Genomic DNA, 21059 nt, shown 5'->3' with positions numbered 1-21059 from the left:
ACACACACACACACACACACGGAAGCAGGAGAGGCAGCTAGTCATGGCCCCAGCTCTTCCTCCCACTCCTTGTCTGTCTCAGAGCTCTCCATGGGGTGACTGCAGTTCCTTGGAAGACCCCCCCAATCTAAATTTCAGGGATAAGCTCCACTCAGTTCCGAAGAATTACTCCCAAACCAACCCACCTTCATATCTAAACACAAAGTTGACAGTTCTTCCGAATCCACCCATACTCTTGCAGCCCCAGGCTCTGGAAATAGGTGTGGGGCACGAAGGGGACATTTTCTGCCTGGCAAAGAAGGTACTGACCTCTGGTTCTGTCACCCTTACCCCCAACATGTACTTTTGGTTTCAACATTAGGGAGCCTTCCCTAGCTCAAGTGGCTCCTGAAATCGCCATTCCACACCTCTCTCCAAGGATCCCCAGAATCGTGGCAGAAGCCATCAACCCTCTTGGCCAAAGAGGATCCGGATAACTGAGACACGCCCTGTCCTTCTCCAGAGCCTAGCCTCTCTGAGTGAAAACGTGACCGGACTGAGCTGCTCAGGATCATAAAAAATGTGTTTGCTGTCCTCTGTTGGCCAACTGCTGTCATACTCAGAAAAGCGCATCAACCGACCCAGAGATTCCATGGGGTGAGGGAGAGTTCAGCGTGTGTGTGTGTGTGTGTGTGTGTGTCCCTTTGTTTTAGTGGTACCACTCTGGCATCTGGACTGTAAGCCGGACTGAGAAAAGCCGGGTCATCCCAGCCTGTGGTGAAGCAGGCTTGCCCCTTCAGAGTCTTTTACTTCCTGTATCCAACCAGCTAAGCCCTTGGGTTCCCGCAGGGCCGGAATTGGAGTTGACTATTGAGCACCATCCACAGAGACAGAGCATGGTCATCCTTGCAGGACCCTGGGCTGGCACTGCATCGTAGGAGAGTCAACTCAGCTACAGAGCAGGCTGGGGCCTCCCATGCCACGCGCACACTGCCCCATTTCTCTTTCCCACTGGCCTGGTGTCTTAGCCGGGGTTTCTATTCCTGGACAAACATCATGACCAAGATGCAAGTTGGGGAGGAAAGGGTTTATTCAGCTTACACTTCCACGTTGCAGTTCATCACAAAAGGAAGTCAGGACTGGAACTCAAGCAGGTCAGGAAGCAGGAGCTGATGCAGAGGCCATGGAGAGATGTTTCTTACCGGCTTGCTCAGCCTGCTCTCTTATAGAACCCAAGAGCATCAGCCCAAAGGTGGAACCACCCACAAGGGGCCCTCCCCCCTGATCACTAATTGAGAAAATGCCCCACAGCTGGATCTCATGGAGGCGCTTCCCCAACTGAAGCTCCTTTCTCTGTGATAACTCCAGCCTGTGTTAAGTTGACACACAAACCCAGCCAGCACACCTGGTATCTTCTCTCTTCCTGATTTCAGCTCAGTCCTCTTCAGGCAATGCAACCAAGGAGAAATAATGAGTAACGATTTTGTTAAGTACTCCTAATAGAGAGCCTCTTTTAAATCCCCCCAAGGGCTACAAAATGGCTTCTTCTATGCATCACCATTGGCTTAACTTTCACCTTGCAGATGGGGAAACTGAGGCACAGAGAGTCTCTGGGGAGTTGAATACGTAGTTCACAGGCTGTATGTAGCCAAGGATACCTATGAATGCAAGTAATAGATGTGCGTGTGTGATGGGGCGGGCACAAGCTCAGGCACGGACTCAGACTCCTCAGCCTGTGGTGTTCCGGCCAGGGGACCACCTCCCTAGCTTCTGACCTGGTCCGGATTCTCTGCTTCCAAGTCCAGCCTTTCTTCGCTTCAGCCTTGAGCTCCTCATACACTGCCCCCTTGTGCCAGCGCCCCCACCCCACTCATCAGCGAGCCTCTGGGGGCATCCATTCTCTCCAGCTCTGCAGCCCTGGCACCTTGCCCCACCTGGCACACAGCGGAGCTCCAGCTTTGTTCAGGAAAATGAACAGAAGGGAGGAAGGCACTGAGAGAGAGAGACCGACTGGGTGAGGTCAAGGTGATCTCTCGTTTGTGGTAATGTCAAAGTTTCCAGGACGTTAGAGCCCGAGGCCCCATGTAGACAGACAAGCTACCAGTCGTGAGATTCTGGCCTGTGGCTTCCTGTGGCTGAGGCAATGATTGACACTTGTTAAGGGATGAGGCTACAAGCTAAAAGAACTGGCAGAGAGCTCTGATCCTCTGGGTTTCAGTTCCCGTGGTGGCCATGTTGGGGATGTGAAAGGCTCAAACTACACGGTCCCCATGGAGCTTTGCAGAGAGAAAGCACAAAGTAAGTGCTCAATAAATGGACTCGCTTGTCGTGAGCGAGCACGTGTGGCATAGGCCAGGTGAGCACTAGGAAGAGGAGCGAGTGAGCTGGGCCACGGTTGTGGCAGCTCCATCCGTTTATGCAAACTCGAGGCGAGCCTATTCTACAGGCTAGTCAGGGTAGATGGGGAGTGAGGCCGTGTCTGAAAGGATGAACCGGAAGGAGGAGGAGGAAGTGGAGGAGTAGGAGGAGGAGGAAGTGGAGGAGGAGGAGGAGGAAGAGGAGGAGGGAGAGGTGGTGGAGGGGAGGAGGAGGAAGAGGAGGAGTAGGAGGAGGAGGAAGTGGAGGAGGGAAAGGCAGAAGAGCAGGAGAAGGAGCAAGGAAGCAATTATACAAGGTCTGGACTACATGGAAATGAAAGGCCTGCTTCCTCATGGGAACAGAACTCTTCTTTGAAATCCACCAGAGCCATCACCTGATTTTTTTTTTTTTTTGAGACAGGGTTTCTCTGTGTAGCCCTGGCTGTCCTGGAACTCACTCTGTGGACCAGGCTGGCCTGGAACTCAGAAATCCGCCTGCCTCTGCCTCCCAGAGTGCTGGGATTACAGGCGTGCGTCACCACCACCCGGCCATCACCTGATTCTTACACAGACAGTAACCTTAAAAATAAATAAAAAATATGCCTGCTGGATTTAGACTTTTTTTTTTTTTTTTTTTTTTTGCCTAGACCACGTGTCCCACATGACCTGTACGGTTTCATTTGGCCCACACAGCATCTAAAATAATAGCAATACATTAGATTCAGAGGCCAACATTTTTAAATCAGGAAATTTCATATTTTCTTGAAAGTACAGGTTTTTTTTTTTTTTTTAATAGCTGGCTAAAGGATTTGGCAATTAAAGGGTCACAGCCTCATTGGGCAATTGGAACAGAACAGGTTGAGGTTGTTGGTAGATTGCTTGCCAAGCATGTATGAAGCACTGGGCTCCATGCCCGGTACCACATAAACCAGGCATGGTGGTGCCTCAGCATGAGAGATGGGGGCAGGAGGACCAGAAGGCCATGGCTGTTCCTTTACACAGAGAGTTCTAGGCCAGCCTGGCCTACATGAGTCTTTATCTTGCACTAAAAGAAAAAGGAGAAGAGGGAGGAAGAGGAGGAGGAAGAGAGGAAGAAGAGAGGAGAAAAGGTCTCTTGCAGATAGTGCATGTAGTGAGGCTTCCAGAGTCATTGGTTCAGTTTTGCCCACACTAAGTCACCCATCTGCCCTCCCCTGACTGCGGGGGCTTCTGGCCAGGGAAACACAAGCCAGCTCAGCAAAACTCCCCCAAGCGCGCGCACACTCCGGCTCTGTCACACTTCTTTAAGTGTGGCTCATGCCAAAATCCTCTTGTGGTTTGCGGGAAGGAATGTGTACAGGTGCTCGCTTTCTTGTGAGAGGGTCTGTTTTTTTTTTATTCTGTAATGTCACTTTCTAAGCATCTGATATCAGCCAGACAGAGGGTGGGGGTGGGGACGTGGGGTGTGGGGACGTGGGGACCTGCCAGGCCTGCCCCTTGTAGAAGGTCAGAGTCAGGGACACGGTTTCTTCATTGGCATCTGGTCCATGGGAGAGCAGGCTCAGTGTGGCCTGTGCTTCCCCTGTAGATGTGTTTTGAAGAAAGTGTGTCCCTGACAGGCAGCTCTCATTGGCCTGGTGCTTTCTTTCCACTGCTCACCCCAACCTGGAGGTCTGCCTTTATCGACAGCCAGATTCATGAGAGTGCCTCGTGTGGACACAGTTCCTCACATGCGCACAAAGAACAGCAGCGAAAGTTCTAACAAAGTTATAGTTATTCAAGAGCAACTAATGACAGGGCTCTGCGACCAACATAATGCCTAGTAGTCAGTTTGTGCAGTTAGAGTCCGGGGAGAGGATCTTGTGGTAAGTACTTGCCACACTCAAACAAGTAAGTAGATGTCACAGAGACACAAGGGAGCTTTTGGGGGCAATGCATATATGCGTGTCCCTCGATCCACATGTTATCAAACTGTTTAAATTAAATGTGTGTAGTTATTTTGTGTAAGTGTGTACATGATGCTAGGAATTGAACCCAGGACTTTATGCTAAGCAACAGTCTAGCGTGCAGCTACACCCCAGTGCATTGGTGTATGTGTCTGTGTGTGTGTGTGATTTGTATTTATTTGTGAGAGTGTCCTCTTGGAGTGTTCACTTATAACCACTAACCTCTGGCATTAGTTACTCTGGAATAATTGTAACTTTACTAGAACTTTAGTGGATCTGTTCTTGTGAAAACAAGTGTGTCAGTAGGTATAAGTACTGGGGCACAGGTGTCACCTGGTCTGTTGATTGGTACAGCCCCGTGCAGAGGAATAAGAAGCTCCGTGGACCTCGTCTGAGTGTCGGGCTGCTTTCCACACGTGTTGTATACAGGAGTGTCCTATCCATGGCGTCTATATGCTTGGCTGTGGAAAACCACTGTTGCTGCTGGGCAAAGACTTTCCAGTGCAGCCCTGAGAGGGAGGACCACCATAGTCTATATCTGTACTCTGTGCAGGAGGAGAACCCACACCTGTGCTCTGTGAGGGAGGAGCACCCACACCTGTACTCCGTAAGGAAACCCAACGGACCTGTTGGTTCCCCAGAGTGAACTTTGGTGGAATTCTGTCTCCGCTGAACCTTTGGGAGAACCTGGGGAGGAACTTTATCAAAAACAAGTGGGCATGCACATCTTCTAGACCTATAACAAAAACATTAGACTATATCCTAAAACAATGTAGAACAAAACTATCCTAGTCACCCATGGTTGTCATCCCTCCAGATATTAAGTAGCTTCTTCAGTGACCAGTTGTGATGCCATGAAGTATCTTTTATAGAACCGTCCTAGCTGGTCATCAGGAGTCCATGACAGAGACAAATGTGATGCAGCAAACCTGCAATTCTTGAGGCAGGAGAATCAAGAACTTGAGGCCAGCCTGGGTAACTTACTGAGACCCTGTCTCAAAATTAAATAAAAAAAGGAGGCTGTAATTCGGTGGTGGAAAGTTTACCTAGCACACCGAAGGCCCTGCGATCATCCCCGCCCCCAGGGATGGAGGGAAATAAGTTCCTGTGTGTCATTCTGACTTTTCAGCGGAGGAGACCAAGGCACGGTGAATTACAGGGTCCGCTCCCAGCTCTCTCCAATGGGGGACAGTTGAATGCACGATTGCTTTTGCTTCATGTGGCCACGAGGTGGCACCACTGCAGCCTGCGTCTGTGCAGTCTCTGTTGACGATCAGTTCTTCCTGTGATTTTAGGAGCTTGCTCGTCCCTGTCCCAGAATTTAGGCACTTTCTTCTTCCCGAGGAACCCTTTGCTACCACTTTTTATTCAAAAGCAGAGAAGTGTCTGAGAAGCATTTAGTTCCTTCTTAACAGAAAGTCGCAGACTCGTCACGTAAATGATCTTCTCGCTGGTGGTCGTTTCCCATGGTGGGCTCTCAGAAGGACAGTCCCGTTCAGACCCTTCCCCAGTGCTCAGCATCAGCCACCTTCTTCCCTTCCCTCCCCGTGTCCGAAGAATAGCTGTGTCGTTCTTCCCCATGGCAGCGGCTTTCAGGGCGAGCTGTCAGCATGAAATCCACGGAAAAGCTCTAGAAATCCAAAGATGGCTTTATATATTCATGAATGCACATGTGTGGATTAAGTCAACAGAAAGTGACTCACTCACACGCCTGGTCAGCTTTACTTATGGAAGTGTAAACAAACTGGATTCAGGCTTTGGGTCCCTAGTTTCCAATTCGACAGCACATAGCACACCGGTTTCACAGCTCCACGGTATCCTTCTCACACAGTGTCTCAACCCGATTCCGGTGTAATCTCAAAGCTTCAAAACAAACAGCAGCGCTGGGAGACGGCTCAGCTGGTAAAGCTTGCGCTGACAGGGGCCGGAGTTCAGCTCCCCAGCACCGGGTGAAATGCTGCACGGGAATGCACACTGCACTGCATGGCGGTAACCCTTGCACTGGTGGGGGGGTGGGGGGACAGGTGAGTCCCTGGAGACTGCAGCTGACTGCGCCCATGCTGCCACAGTACGAGTATCGGGCGTAGGCCTGGGGGATTAACAAAAAACACAGACACGGGTTATTCTGCAAGGAGAATGCCAAAGCTTTACTGAGAGACCAGCAATATCTATACTAGAGGCCAGGGAAGGAACAGGACAAATCAATTATAGCCATAGGTCAGGCACCTGGGAAGTCCGTACCACACCAGGCAGGAAGGCAGGAATCAAGCTAAGCCACGGGATGTTTTGCTCTCAAGAAACCTGTGCAAACAGCTCAGCTGGGGGCGTTGAGCCAAGCTCTCTGGTTCCCAACATGCAGTAAGACAGTGCAGCACCAGGGAGCCCGGATTCACTGGGAGACACGTCTCAGGTAACATGTCTGTGTCTCCGCCTCCACCCCCCCCCCCCCCATGCAATGTGCAGACACACGTGCGTATGTATAGACACGGACACAGAGGGCTTTTAAAACAGAAAACACCTCATAAGTACTCATATTCTCTCCCTCCTCTTGCTCTGTGTGTATTTGTGTGTGTGTGTGTGTGTGCGTGTGTGTACGTTGGTGATGAAACCTCGGGGCTTTGTGACTGCAAGTGCTCTGCCAGACTTGTTTCTGTTGTGGTGGTATTGATTTTTGAAATAGGGTCCTATATGTAACTCAGGCTGACTCTGAACTCGCATCTTCCCTATCTTGCTATATGTTTGTAAAGCATATTCTCTTCCGGGGTTGGCAATGTGGCTTTGTGATATGACTCTCAGCGATTCTCAGAATGTGGCCTGGGAACTCGAAACACCGTATTCCTGAAGCTTGTTAGAAACCCAAATGACAAGGCCCTGTCCCAGAGTATTGGGGGTGCAGTAGCTGTGCTTTAAGCCCTCCATAGTCACACCTGTAAGACTCACTGCTGTCCAGTCAGGAATCCGACCCACCATCCCCAGCCCACAACTCTTTTCTTCCCTTCTCCCTTTCAGCTGGGAGACTCTGCTCTGTTGTGATTGGTTTCCCCCCACCGACCCCCGCCTCATGGGGTCTCAGACAGGTTTCCACAAAGGTGCTTGTCATATTCCACGAGACGCTGGCCCTGGAGTTGGAGTCAGACAGGCACTTTGAGCACCATCTAGTACACCTTTTTGAGAATGCAAACCAAACTTGTGTGATGTAATGACAGGCATGCGCCCGGGGCTTACATTTTCAAATCAGAATCGTTCCAAGTCCGGGCAGGGTTTCCTCTCTTCTCGAAGGCGATGCCCACTTCCGCGGATTTCCTTTTAAAAATGGCAAGCGAGAAGGACTCCAGGGGACTCTGGGTGTGGAGTCGGAGTGCGGCAACAGCGGTTCTTTCCTAGGGCGGGTAACGTTGGATTCTAACGATCAGAAAAACGTGAAGTGCCCCGAAACCAGCCAGGCGCCGTTTAGCTACGAAGCTCGTACTGCAAGATGTGCAGGTGACCCTTCCAGACTGCGACCTCTGTCCACCAGGTGCATTCCGCAAGCTTCTCCCAGAGGCGAAAGCTCCGATGACCGACAGGGGGCGCTGAAGGACCGAGGCTAGACAACCCACGGTCACCTTGCGCGTAGGAGTGGAAATGGAGTTCGTTTGAAACCAAGCTGAAAGAAAACAATTTACCGGGACAGCTGTGCTGGCAAAGAATTACTACTCAAAGATTTGAAAACCTTTCACTCTTGAACCTAAAAAGTCATTCAAACCCACGTAGAAGTAGAGAAAGAGATAGCAGGCACGGACGGGGTTCGAACCCGTGATCTTCGGTTTACGAGACCGACGCCTTACCACTTGGCCACCGCGCCTGCGTTGGAGCAGCGGCAGCGCGAGTCTCTATGCTGGCGCCACTCCCATGAGCTCGCCTGACGGACGCGAGTGCGCGTGTGAGCTGAGTGCAGCCGCCCCGCCCCTCGCAGCTCGGGCGCGCGCCCGCTCCTGCAGACGCCAGGGCTCCGCGCCAGTGGCCCCGCGCCGCTTGGAGTTCCTGTGGGCAGGCGCGGAGGCGGGTCCGCAGATCCCGAGCGGGGCTTGCCCGGCGTCTCTGTTTCCGTGGTTCGAATCCCAGCTCCGTCAGTGGGCTCGTTCACTTAGCCTCAGTTTCCCCTTTGGAGCAGTGTTTTTCTCCCTATCTACGGGGAAACAGGCATGATGGCCAGTTGTCATCGTTAGTGCGACCTCTGCTGCCTGGCTCGCTGTTGTGAATTGTTGCGTCGATTTTGCTAAATAAAAAGTCCCAAGTAGCTCTTAGACTGCTTCTGTCTGGAGTAGGAACTATCTTGGATACCAGTATCAATATCAGAAATATTTGCTAGAAATGCGATTTATGCCGGGGTTGGTTGCTCCGTTTGGGTTTACATCACCTTCAAAGGACTCTCATATGCCCGGGTCTGAGCTGCCGAGGTTTGGATTGTTAACGTATACATTCCAGTTCATGGATTCAAAGATCTTTATTTTTCTGTAAGTGCAGTGCACTTTGCCTTATTCGGTGTCTTGTAATAGATGAGACAGTATAATCATCGCAATTATTGCTAGTCTATGGTTTGGAAAATATAAATGTCTACTTCTCATTAGCAATCTGCACATTACTGCTGAGTGGGTTGTGTGTACTAAACAAGTATCATAACATCGTCGTGCATGGATGGGCGTTTTTATATGCCTTGTTCAAAGCTAAATGTTTTCAGACAATTGACAGAGTCTATGACTGGGAGTTAGCCTGCCAGTGGGATCTGCTACGTGTGTCTCTGTGGCTGCAGCCAGCATTACACAGTCAGATAGTAAGGCTATGTACTAGGCGTATCTACAGCCCAGCCAGTGTAGTAGAGGCAAGTACCAGAACCTTAATTTAACAATTCAGGACGGTTTATGTCTGTCATCCCCGCCCTTGAGAGGTTGTGGCAGTTTAGAGTCCAGCCTGCAGAACAGGCCCTCAGTTACCACAGTGCAGGGCCCTACCGACCTGCGGGCTGTCCTCGGCAGCAGGCAAGGCTCACCAACACTGAGCTGCCAGCACCCCCTCTGGTGATCACTCCGACCTTCTCGGGGACCAGCGCGGTCGTGTTCTATCTAGTCTAGTGAAAGAGCTCAAATCCATCTGAAGTTTTGTCTCTCTAGGCCTCTGGCTTAGAGGAGTCTGAGGGCAGGAGGAAAAGAAGACTCCCAAATGCCTTTGGGGGACATTGTTTCCTGCTGTTGTCAGGTAAACGCTCTCTCCTCTCTCTCTGTCTCTCTCTCTGTGTCTCTGTCTCTGCCTCTGTCTCTCTCTGTGTGTCTCTGTCTCTGTCTCTGTCTCTCTCTGTCTCTCTCTCTCTGTCTCTCTCTCTGTCTCTCTCTCTCTCTCTGTCTCTCTCTCTCTGTCTCTCTCTCTCTCCTCTCTCTCTCTCTGTCTTCTCTGTATCTCTACCTCTGCCCCTCCCTCCCTCCCTCCCTCCCTCCCTCCCTCCCTCCCTTCCCCTCCCTTCCCCTCCCTTTCTCTTTCTAGCCAAGTGGCATGAGGGGATGTCTTGTTCATCCGAGAGGTTGAGTTGCTAAAGTCTGAGCAATTTCTAAGCTTCTACGTTTCACTATACACGATTTTCTGTTTTCTTCCTGTACTCCTGTCCCAGTGCCTATCTCCAAAGCAGGTTTTTGTTTGTTTGGTTTGGTTTGTTATTTGTTTGTTTGTTTGTTTTTACTTATGGGGCTGGAGAGATGGCTCAGTGGTCACAGTTACTTGATGCTGTGTCATGATCTTGGCACCCATGTTGGACACCTCTAACCACCTAAATCCAACTCCAAGGAGTCCAAAGCCTCTTTGGGCCTCTGAGATCATCTGCGTACAAGTGTGTGTGTGTGTGTGTGTGTGTGTGTGTGTCTGTGGCAAGGGTGTATGTGAAAGTGTGAAAGTGGCACACACATAAACCACATAAACACAGTTCTGGAAAGGTGTTACTTTATTTTGTAGTGTTGAAGTGGAGGCGTGGCTGTGTCTATTCTAGTCAAAAGCTCTGCCGTGGACTGTGCCTCGTCCGATGAGGCTACAGAATACCAGCTCCACACTTTCTATGACATTGTAGCCAAAGCTGGCACGTGTAAGGGTTTAATGTACTAGATTAGAGCAAACAAGTCTAATCTAGAGTCTTTTAGAATGGTGAACTTCATAAGAAGCAGTCTAGGAGTGTCCAGAAGTCATTCCTTGTCCTGTCTGTTGTCACTACTCACAAGGTGCCCTGAGCGATGGACACTGTGCTTCTGTACAAGGGAAAGAATGTTTATCTTCATTCAGATCCATCAATGCACTAAATTTCACATCCTCAGAATTTTACCCATATTGTTCAGGAAGTTTTTTCTCCTTTCCTGTGTGTGTGTGTGTGTATGTGCGCGTGCGTGCGTATGTGTGTGTGTGTCTGTCTGTGTGTGTGTGGTGTGTGTGTGTCTGTGTGCGCGTGCGTGCGCATGTGTGTGTGTATCTGTGTGTGTCTGTGTGTGTGTATGTGTGTGTGCACGTGCACGTGCACGCGTGTGTGTGCACGTGCGTGCGCGTGTCTGTGTGTGTGTGCGAGCGCATGTGTCTGTGTGTGTCTGTGTGTGTCTGTGTGTGTGTGTGTGTGCGTGCGCGTGTGTGTGTGTGTGTGTGTGTGTGTGTGTGTGTGTGTGTAGAACCAGGGTTGATGCACTTTTCTTATCATTGAGCCAGGGTCTCTAATCAAACCTGCAGCCTGCCAGGCTGCTTCTGCTGCCTATGTCTTTTGAGAGGGAAGTGCGCATGGGCAGACACAGCACTCTGTATTTGGACGGCTTCTGGGGATCTGAACTCAGGTTCTCCTGACTGCGCCGCAAGCATGTAACCAAAGAGCATCTCCCAGCCTGGGGACGTTACTTTGAAAACTACACAGATCATTTTTTAGATCTCCACTGTATAAATGACTCTCCATCTTACACACACACACACACATACACATTTTTTGTGAATTTGCACTTTCTGTTGGGCTATTTTCCATGTTCATATTTACTACTAAAATCTAGAGTTTGTGAGGTGGGCGTGCAGCACTATTGGTAGAAGCCAGGGGGTCACAGCTGGACGCCCCAGCCAGCACCTCATGGACGAGTGTGGTAACACAGGCCTAGAATCCCAGCTCTCAGTGGCAGGGGAGGTGCAGACAGGAGGGTCAGAAGTTCAAGGTCATGCTTGACTACATAGTGAATTTGAGGCCAGCCTGGGCTACACAAGACCATCTCATAAAATGTCTAGAGTGGAAAAGGTATCTACAGGATTAAAGATGAAACGGGTGACTACATTTAAGGTGTTTAAAACTGTCACCTCCTGTCATCTGACACCAATTGCCACATCCCCCCTGGTGCTTGGTGTGGGAGGTGATTATTCGCGGGTTGTTCTTAGCAACTTGAAAAGACAAAGGGATGGAAGGAAATAGACGCAGACTGTCCCAGAAGGCTTCTTCAGAACCAAAGCCTACCATCTGCTTTCCCCACTGAGGCTTCGACCTCAATGCCGGGAGAGCGGGAACACATAGGTACAAACCGAGCTGTGACAAGGTCAAACACTGGCTAACAGGTAGAGACGCTTGCTTGCTGCCAGGTCTGATGGCCCAACTTTAGTTTCCAGAACCCACAATGGAAGGAATCATTTCTGGAGCACAAGCTCTGAACTCTGTATGTGTGCTATAGCACACACATGTGCTGGGTGTGCATGCGCACACTGAATTTAAAGAAGAAAATGAATTTAGAGAAGAAAATGTCAAATACTAAATGTCCTATTTTCTTTTTTTTCATCATGTTATGGATACATTAGAATTTTCTTCCTATGGAAGTCAAAATAGGGTTTTATGAGTAGCCGTGTAGTTTTGAGGCGTTAACAGGCTGCCCTCATGTAGGGCACTGGCTTACTGTCCTTACTGTCCTTACTGTCCTTACTGCCCTTACTGTCCTTACTGCCCTTACTGTCCTTACTGTCCTTACTGTCCTTACTGCCCTTACTGTCCTTACTGCCCTTACTGTCCTTACTGCCCTTACTGTCCTTACTGTCCTTACTGCCCTTACTGTCCTTACTGCCCTTACCGTCCTTACCGTCCTTACTGCCCTTACTGTCCTTACTGTCCCGAATCCTGAAGGGTGTTTCCCTCTGGTGCTCACCTGGATGCTTTGGCAGTCATTAGGTATTTTGGCAAGTGTTCATAGTCCTCTGCTAGCTTTAAAAATAGCATAAGGGCCGGGCCGTGGTGGCGCAAATTGGGGCTGGGCCTGTAGGAGGCCACAGGCTCTAGGGCTACTGACCTGAGGTATTAGAATCCCCCACAAATCACTGGGGTTTTGTTTGTTTGTTTTCTGGTCGTACTGAGCTTTAGAAAGTCTTTGAGCCGGGCAGTGGTGGCGCACGCCTTTAATCCCAGCACTTGGGAGGCAGAGGCAGGCGGATTCTGAGTTCGAGGCCAGCCTGGTCTACAGAGTGAGTTCCAGGACAGCCAGGGCTACACAGAGAAACCCTGTCTCGACAAAACCAAATCCAAAAAACCAAAACCAACCAACCAAACAAACATAAGGAAGGCCAGCAAGACGGTTCAGTGACTAGAGGAGCTTTGCCACATATCTTGTGACCAGGGCTTGATTTTTGGTCCTAACAAAGATGGAAGGCAAGCAGCAGTGCCACAGCGTTGCCCCTGATGTCCCCATGCATACGGTGGCATGTGCACACGCACTCACGCACAAGCACACTCCAATAAGAACGTTGAAAGCCGCACGAGCAGGGCCTGAGATGCAGGCGTGAGAGCATAGAAAGCTGAGTTCAGTGTGAGTTACATGTGAACATGCTACAGGCTTGTGAGTTACATGTGAACATGCTACAGGCTTGCAGTCCCAGTCACAGGGAGGGAGAGGCCAGGACCCCTGGGGTCCTGCTGGCAAGCCGGGTCAGTGAAGACCCTGTCTCAAAGGAACGACGACACCCGAAGCTGTTCTTTGTCTTCTATACCATGCACACACATGAACACTTACATGTGCACCTGACCATAGGAATATGCACACAGGTGTACATGCAAAAAATCATAAGGAAAAAAATTACAAATGAAAGCCAGATTTCATGTAAGCCTGTGAATAAAATCAGGGTGAATCACTTGTTGCAAGCCACGGTGAATTGTTTTGTTTTAAAAAATTGTAACTGTTAGCATGCAACAGGACAGGTTTAAGACATTTTTTTTCCATCTGCCCTATTGTTCTTCTTTGGCCCCTATTGTTCCACCTGTCTTCTGCCCAAATAGCCCCCTTTCTGATTTCAGGCTATTTGTGTGTGTGTGTATATTCTATATAAACATGTATACATATATTTATCTTATATGTATCTACTTATATACATTTATACACACATAAAATCAAGAGTCAGCTGTGGCCTCTTCATATGTCTGAGTGGAGCTCATTTCATTAATGCGATGCGCGCGCGTCGCCTTGTTGCTGTGATAACACCCCAAGACCAAGACAACGTAGGGAAGACTTTATTTGGTCTTATGATCCCAGAGGGTTAGCGTGTGCGATGGCTGCGGGCTGGGACAGGACGCTGGCAGCTCACACTTTGAACCATAAGCACAGGGCAGAGAAGGAGAACTGGAATGGCTGAGTCTTTAAACTTTTCAAGCCTGCCGGCTGATGCGTTCTCACCTGGTAATCCTTCCTGCTGGGCTCCAGGAGTCGCCTCCCCAACCACACACACACACACACACACACACACACACATCTAAGCCTGACAGGGAGAGCACATTGAGCACATATCCCAGAGCTGTTTGGCCAGGGCCATGGTACAGAACTGGGAACTGAATCATGACCCGAAGTTAAGGTTCTACAGGGCGTATTATTATTATTTAAATATAATCTTCATTTACATTTCAAATGGTAAAACCTTTCCTGCTCTCCCTCCCCCAAAACCCCCAACCCCTCCTCCCACCCCCTGCCTCCAAGTATATGCTCCTCCACCCGACCCACTCCCACCTCTCTCCCCCTCGATTTCCCTTTGTTGGGGCCTCTCTTGAGCCTTCACCTGACCAAGGACTACTCTTCCCACTGATGCCCCACAAGGCCTTCCTCTGCCACACTTTTGGCTAGAACCATGTGTGCCCCTTGGTTGATGGTTTAGTCCCTGGGAGCCCTGGGGTGTTCTTCCCATGGGGCTGTAAACCCCTTCAGTTCCTCCAGACCACCCTCCAGCTCCTCCATTGGGGACGCCACACCCAGACCAATGGGTGGCTGCTAGCATCTGCCTCTGTATGTCTACAGGGCTTTTCAAGCCTGAGAGCTACAAACATCTGTCCTAAGTTATCCCACCAATCAGGATCGAGGAATAAGGGATTTCCTTAGAAACATGTCTTTAGTGTATACTTAGCCTGCTCCCGTTGGTTGGGATATTCAACTTGGCAGGGGACTTGCCTTGTTTAATATTCATGTCTTAGCTTGTCTACCAAGATGGGACTGGTCTAACATTCACATCTTAACCTTCCAACCAGGATGTGTGTTACCCACATACAGGTCTCTTTCTGGTAAGTAGGAGGTCAGTTCCCAGGGAGGTCTTGGGAGGGTAAACTAAACTCCTACTCAAATGGAAGTCTTCTTCCAAATAGTTTCTTATGTTAGTGCAGTTGTTTCTCTTATGTTGAGGTCAATTCTATGGATAGCTTATACAATAAATGCTTATACACAGGTGCAGGAAGTGCTGCCGGGTAGTTGGTTCAGGCCCTAGCTTATTGTGGGCTAGCAGTTCTACTGACTTCTATTGTGATTGGTTTACAAGGGCACTATACATAACAGAATGTGTAATCAGTCTTGGCATTAGAAAGTTTCCTAGTAACGGCAGAAACATATGAGGGAGTTTCCTTATAGTGGTAGGCTAGCCAGATAACAGTAACCTAGGCCTTAACATTCCCCAAACAGCCACCAGCTGGGGATAAGAGTTCAAATACATAAGCCTGTAGGGACTGTTCCCATTAAAACACCACACATAGTGACTTCAAAGTTGTGGCCACATTCCTCCACACGACACAACCTCCTCTTTCATGCTGGGCAAATCCAACACATGCATGTACCCCATCAGATCCCCTTCATTTGTAGATCCCATCTCAGTGGATCACTGCATGGTTGCTGTGATGTGCTGCAGTGCTCACGCCCTTGTGCAAGCTGCCTGGGCCACTCAGGTGTGCACCACACCATGGTGGGCCTGGGAACCTTCAGGTGTGCACCACACCGTGGTGGGCCTGGGCCACTCAGGTGTACACCACACCGTGGTGGGCCTGGGCCACTCAGGTGTGCACCACACCATGGTGGGCCTGGGAACCTTCAGGTGTGCACCACACCGTGGTGGGCCTGGGCCATGTGATGACTCTGTTGGTTTATTTTTTGTTTACAATGCCCATGCTGATTTCCATAGTGGCTGCATCAGTTCACATTCCTACAGCCGTGACTAAAGGTCCTCCCCACATTTGTTCTTTCCTTGGTGACAGCCATCCAAGGAGAAGGAGGAGGAGAAGGAGCAGGAGGAGGAGGAGGAGGAGGAGGAGAAGGGGAAGGAGAGATTTTGTGCTGTGACAAACACCAAAAGCAACAGGGGAGGAAAGGTCTGTTTCACCTGTAGCACTGTCTCACAGTTCATTCTGAAGGAACTCAAAGAAGCACCTGGACCCTGGAGGTGGGGGCGGAACAGAGACCATGGAGGGAGGATGCTCATGGTTTGATCCCAGTGGCTCCCTCAGTCTGTTGTCTGATAGCGCCGGGGAGCACCTGCTCAGGGGCGACACCTCCCACATCAGTCATTCATCGATCGATTGTCACGCAGAATCTAGTCCAGGCATCTGATGGAGGCATTTTCTCATTGGAGGCTCTGTTTCCCAGATGACTCTTGTGTCAAGTTAACAAAGCAGAACCTCAGTGGAGTCTTTTTTTTTTTTTTTAAGACAGGATCTTACACTGTAGCCTAGGTTCACCTCATCACTCATGATAATCCTCCTGCATCAGCTTCCCTCAAACTGGAATTACAGATGTGAGCTACCACATTCTGCTCATGCGGTTTTGATTTGTATTTCCCAGTTGGCAAAAAAATGTTGACCATGCTTTCTATATATTTATGGATCATTTGTAATTTTTGAGGCCTGCCTGCTCAGCAATCTTTTTACTCTAAACATTCTGATAGGCATGGAGTGCTTCTCTTGTGGTTGAGGCTGGCTCAGAACACGTGATCCTCCTGCTTTAGCCTCCTGGATTATAGGCTTGGGGCACTGCGCCCAGCCGATGTGATTTTTTTTTTCATTTATTTGTTTATTTTTGAGACAGAGTTTCTCTGTGTAGTCCTGGCTATCCTGGAACTCACTCTGTAGACCAGACTGGCTTTGAACTCAGAGATCAGCCTGCCTCTGTCTTCTGAATGCTGGGATTGAAAGTGCACACCATCTTAGATGACCGTGGTCTTAACTGGCATTTCCAAAAGTTGGGTGTTGGGCATGAGCTCAGGTGTTGAGTTTCCATTTGTTTACATGGCTGAGTGTCTGTTCAGAACCTGTGTGTGTCCTGAGCAGGTGTATTTTCTTGCTATTGTGAGATGTATGATGTTGTGTGCCATTCCTGTATGTCACTGTTCAGTCTTCTAAACATGTCCTATGAAAGGCAGTGCTTCTCCACTTGGTAAACTTCAGTTGTCACTTGATTATGACTCCTTGTTTCTGTATCGATTCATGAGCCTCAGTATCTTTGGAAGCTCGGTCCTTCCTTCCTTCCTTCCTTCCTTCCTTCCTTCCTTCCTTCCTTCCTTCCTTCCTTCCTTCCTTCCTTCCCTCCCTCCCTCCCTCCCTCCCTCCCTCCCTCCTTCCTCCTTCCTTCCTTCCTTCCTTCCTTCCTTCCTTCCTTCCTTCCTTCCTTCCTTCCTTCCTTCCTCCTTCCTTCTGCCTTCCTTTGCTCAAGCACCCTTTGCTGGGAGTATGTTGTAGGCACGTCTGGTGTTTTGTGGCTGCTTTGTCTCAGGATCTGTTCTCTAGCTTGTGTGCTTTAATGCACCTTTCTAATGCTTCTAAGCCTTGAAAGCAGGTAGTGTTTCTCTTCAACGTTGTTCTCATTTTCTTTTTATTTTCTCCTACTTAAAAATAATTGTGGTGTGTGTGTGTGTTGAGAGACCCCCAACTCAATATTTTTAGGCCTCTAGCAATTAGCCTAGCACTGAGTCACTGAGTAACTTGCCTTTCTGCCCTCAGCTTGAGACCATTGCCCTCAAGATTATCCTAAAGATAGCCCACCCTGTCCCAGGAACTAGCTCACCACATTCTTGACACATCTGATGGCTGGCCCAATGTTTAACTATACAATGCCCCAAGGATGTTTGCTCCAGATAATCTCTAACCTTCCTTAAGGCATAAACTATTGCCTGACTTGCTCATTCTGTACTTCCCGTTCTGTGGATGATTTGTCCTCCACCCCTTGCCTTGTGATTTTTCCCCTTTAAATACCCCTGACTTCAGTTGCTCAGGGTCCCACAGTCCTCTACCCCTGCACGGTATACAGCTGTGGACCCCAGAACTCTGGAATAAAAATCCTCTTGCTATTGCATCAAGATGGTTTCTTGCAAGTGATTTGGGTGTCGCCTTCCGAGGCGTGGGGTGCTGGGGTGCCCTCATTTTTTTCGGGGTCTTACACTTTGGTGTATTGGCCGGGAAGTGCAACTATCCTTCACACTCGAGAACTGACTTGGAGGTAAGGGGATCCTCTCTGGAATGTGTGTGTGCCGGCCGGTGTCTCTGTTCTGAGTGTCATGAGTGTCTGTTCTGTTCTACTTTCTGAATCTGAATCTGAGGAGACTCGTGCTTTTGGTGGGCAGCTGTTCTCTTGGACCGTGAGGACCAGAGGACAGTGGTCTGCAGACGTGCTCACAGGACCACAGGCTGCAGCCCTGGGAGACCTCCCAGGATGTTTGGGGGAACTCCAGGGACACCTGGAAGATTCCTGTCTGGGTGTCAGAGAGGACATGGTAGCTCTACTGAATTGGAGAACTTATACGCCCTCCCAGCCATCTGGTTTTCTGATCTGGTTCTGTCTGTCTCTGTGGAGACGAATACTTGTCAGTCTATGTGTCTTTGTCTACAGTTTGACCATTGAACAAATACCGCGGTTTGTTTTCTGTCTGTCTCACTGTTTGTCAAAGTCTGAGTCTGTAAGCCTGTCTGAAAATTTCGGTTTTGCTTGCAAGCATCTGGGGCTCGGAGAACCTGTGTGGTGCCTGGCAGCCATGGTAGAGTCGAGACTGCTGGGGGTGGGGGTGGGGTGGGGGTGGGGGGGTCTGGAGGAAGCTTTAGACCCTGGAGGGAGCTGAATAAGGCTCTTCTTCATCTGTAAACAGCAAGGCAGTAACGGCGGGAGCCATGTTTTGCTGAATCTGGTTTATCTGGTTCCTGCAGTGTGTGCAGGAGCACCTGGTGTCTGAAATTGGGCCCCCATAGGGGCAAATTGTGTGATTTTCCTTGCTCTGTGTTCTTGAATCTAGAGGCCAGACAGTGGCGGGGACAGGCTGTCTATTTGGTGTTGTTTTGTATCGTGTTCTGTGTTTTTGGATTTAGATGGACGATATTGTTTGGACTTTAGACCGACTCTCTTTCTCTGTGGCACCAAAATCAGGTCACGTGACTCAAGTGCGCCAACTTAGAACAAAAGGAGAGACAAAATACTTGGGCTCTGACATCCCCTGGTGGGGAAAATAAGTCTTGACAAGACACTCAATGTGGCAGGTGCGAGAATTCTGGGTTTAAGTTGGTACAAATGGTTTATTTCTTTTATTTTAAATTGTTTAAATTATTATGATCGATGTGATGTTAAACTTTGTGGTTATATTGTTCCTCTGGGAGAGGTCAAAATAAGAGAGACCCCCAGAAGACTAAATTCTAAAATACTAAATGAAAAATCTGTCTTTGTGATACTAAAATCTTGTTTTGAGATTTATATTACAGAAAATACCACTCCCCTTCATATCTCAACACCCTTATTCAGCTTGAAGAAATTGTCTTTCTAGAGAATATAGAAATGGTCAGATTTAAAACGGGGAGAAAATAAAATTAATTATATATACATAATTTCACTTGATAAAAATCTTTATAATTGTTATTAAGTTCAAGGCATAAGTTCTTATTTGATGCAGATTTTATTTTGATACAAAAATCAAGGTTTTCATTGGTATAAACACTAAAAATTTAAAAGTACAGGATTTATACCCAGTTCTTTGCTGTTATTATTACAGATCTGAGATGTTTAAGCCTGTGAGCTTGGGGCCAAATAGAAATACAAGGCTCTGAGTTTATTGTTAGGGTGTTTTTTAGGTTTTAATCAGAAATAGCTAAAGAAAGTTTAACATACAACAGTCCACATTACTTTACATAGATAGTTGATTTTCAAAAACGTCAAAAATCCATAGAATATGATGTTTAAGTTTTAGAAGCTATGTTAAACTTTCTATATATTTTCAGTTAATACTGGTCACTCTTAGATTTCTGATGGGGTTGAAGACTATTAGTCTCATAGACAGACTAAGCTGTTTAATCTTGAGAAAGCTGATATAGATTTAAATAAATGATTTTCAGATGACATAAAATTTAAAGCCAGGACATGTGTCAATTCTTACAATGTTAATCCTTGAGTGTTAATTCTGACAGTCTTTTAAGATAATACAGATGAAAAGGTTCTGTTTAATTGACAGGGATGATAAACTAGGTGTTATGTCTATCTTATAGTTTATAATTTACAAAATGGCTAATAGTATGCTCAGTTTATATTTAAAGAAGACCACAGGAGTGGAGCATGAGGAGACTTGAGACCATTACCCTGATACCACGGTAGTTCTCTTACTAAGGGTATATTTCCCAAGAGACTAATTAATCTCTTTGAGACTGTTTTATTTGTAATACAGGAATACCCCCTCAGACAAAAGGTAAGAGGCAGCTGAAGGACCAACACCAGACTCCACTGGCAGGTCTCGAGGGCATGGCAGCCCACAAATTTGACCAAGGTTTGATGAAAGGTTAAGCAAGGACCAGATGAGCCACCTACAGCAGCTTGTAGAAGCGTTCTGCCATTCACCCTGTAACCACAGGCTAGAGGGATTTAGAGCAGGTTGTTAGGAAAGTCTATAGAGAGATTTAGTGCAGTTTGCTGAGACAGGGAGACAGAGGAGGAGAAGAAACGGAGAAAAAGAAAGGAAGGAAGCTACAGAGAATCCTGGCTATAATAGTTAGAAAAAGCAGAAAAGAGAGACAGAAAAGGACCAATGTGCATACTGTAAGGAGAGAGGCCACTGAGCCAGAGTGTGCCCTAACAAATAGAAGCCGGGGGCAGGAATTCCCAGGTTTTGGGAAAAGTGCCCCCAAATGGCAAAGGTGTTAGTCCTGGGTAAAGACAATGTCTAGGGATGATGGGTTTTCTGATCACCTCCCCCAACCCAGGATAACTGTTAAAATGATAAAAATGTTAAAAATAAAACTGTTAACTGATAAAAATGAAAGAAAAATCCACTCAGTTCTTAATGGACACAGGGGTTCAGCACCCAGTCCTCCAATCCAATGGGCTCAGCACCCAGTCCTCCTTGTCTTGGCCTGCTTCCAAGAAAAGCTCTTGGGTCCAAAAATGTATTCATGGACTACCCAAAGAGCAGTGGACCTAGGGATGGAATGGGTATCCCATTCATTTAGGGTCATCCCAGACTGTTCCTACTCTGTTGGAGCAAGACATCCTCTCCAAAATGGGGGGCCAGAAATACTTCCTGCCCA

General features: G+C 48.4%; 1 non-coding gene across 1 annotated transcript; it reads right to left on the bottom strand.

Annotated features, from left to right (window-relative positions):
* Positions 1-8033: 8033 nt before the first annotated feature.
* Trnat-cgu (transfer RNA threonine (anticodon CGU)) lies at positions 8034-8105 on the bottom strand. Its single transcript has one exon. It is a non-coding gene; the product is annotated as a tRNA-Thr (tRNA).
* Positions 8106-21059: the final 12954 nt, after the last annotated feature.

Source organism: Apodemus sylvaticus, chromosome 10 (genome assembly GCF_947179515.1).
Source record: "Apodemus sylvaticus chromosome 10, mApoSyl1.1, whole genome shotgun sequence".
Taxonomy (NCBI): Eukaryota; Metazoa; Chordata; class Mammalia; order Rodentia; family Muridae; genus Apodemus; species Apodemus sylvaticus.
This window is presented reverse-complemented; position numbering and strand designations above follow the sequence as displayed.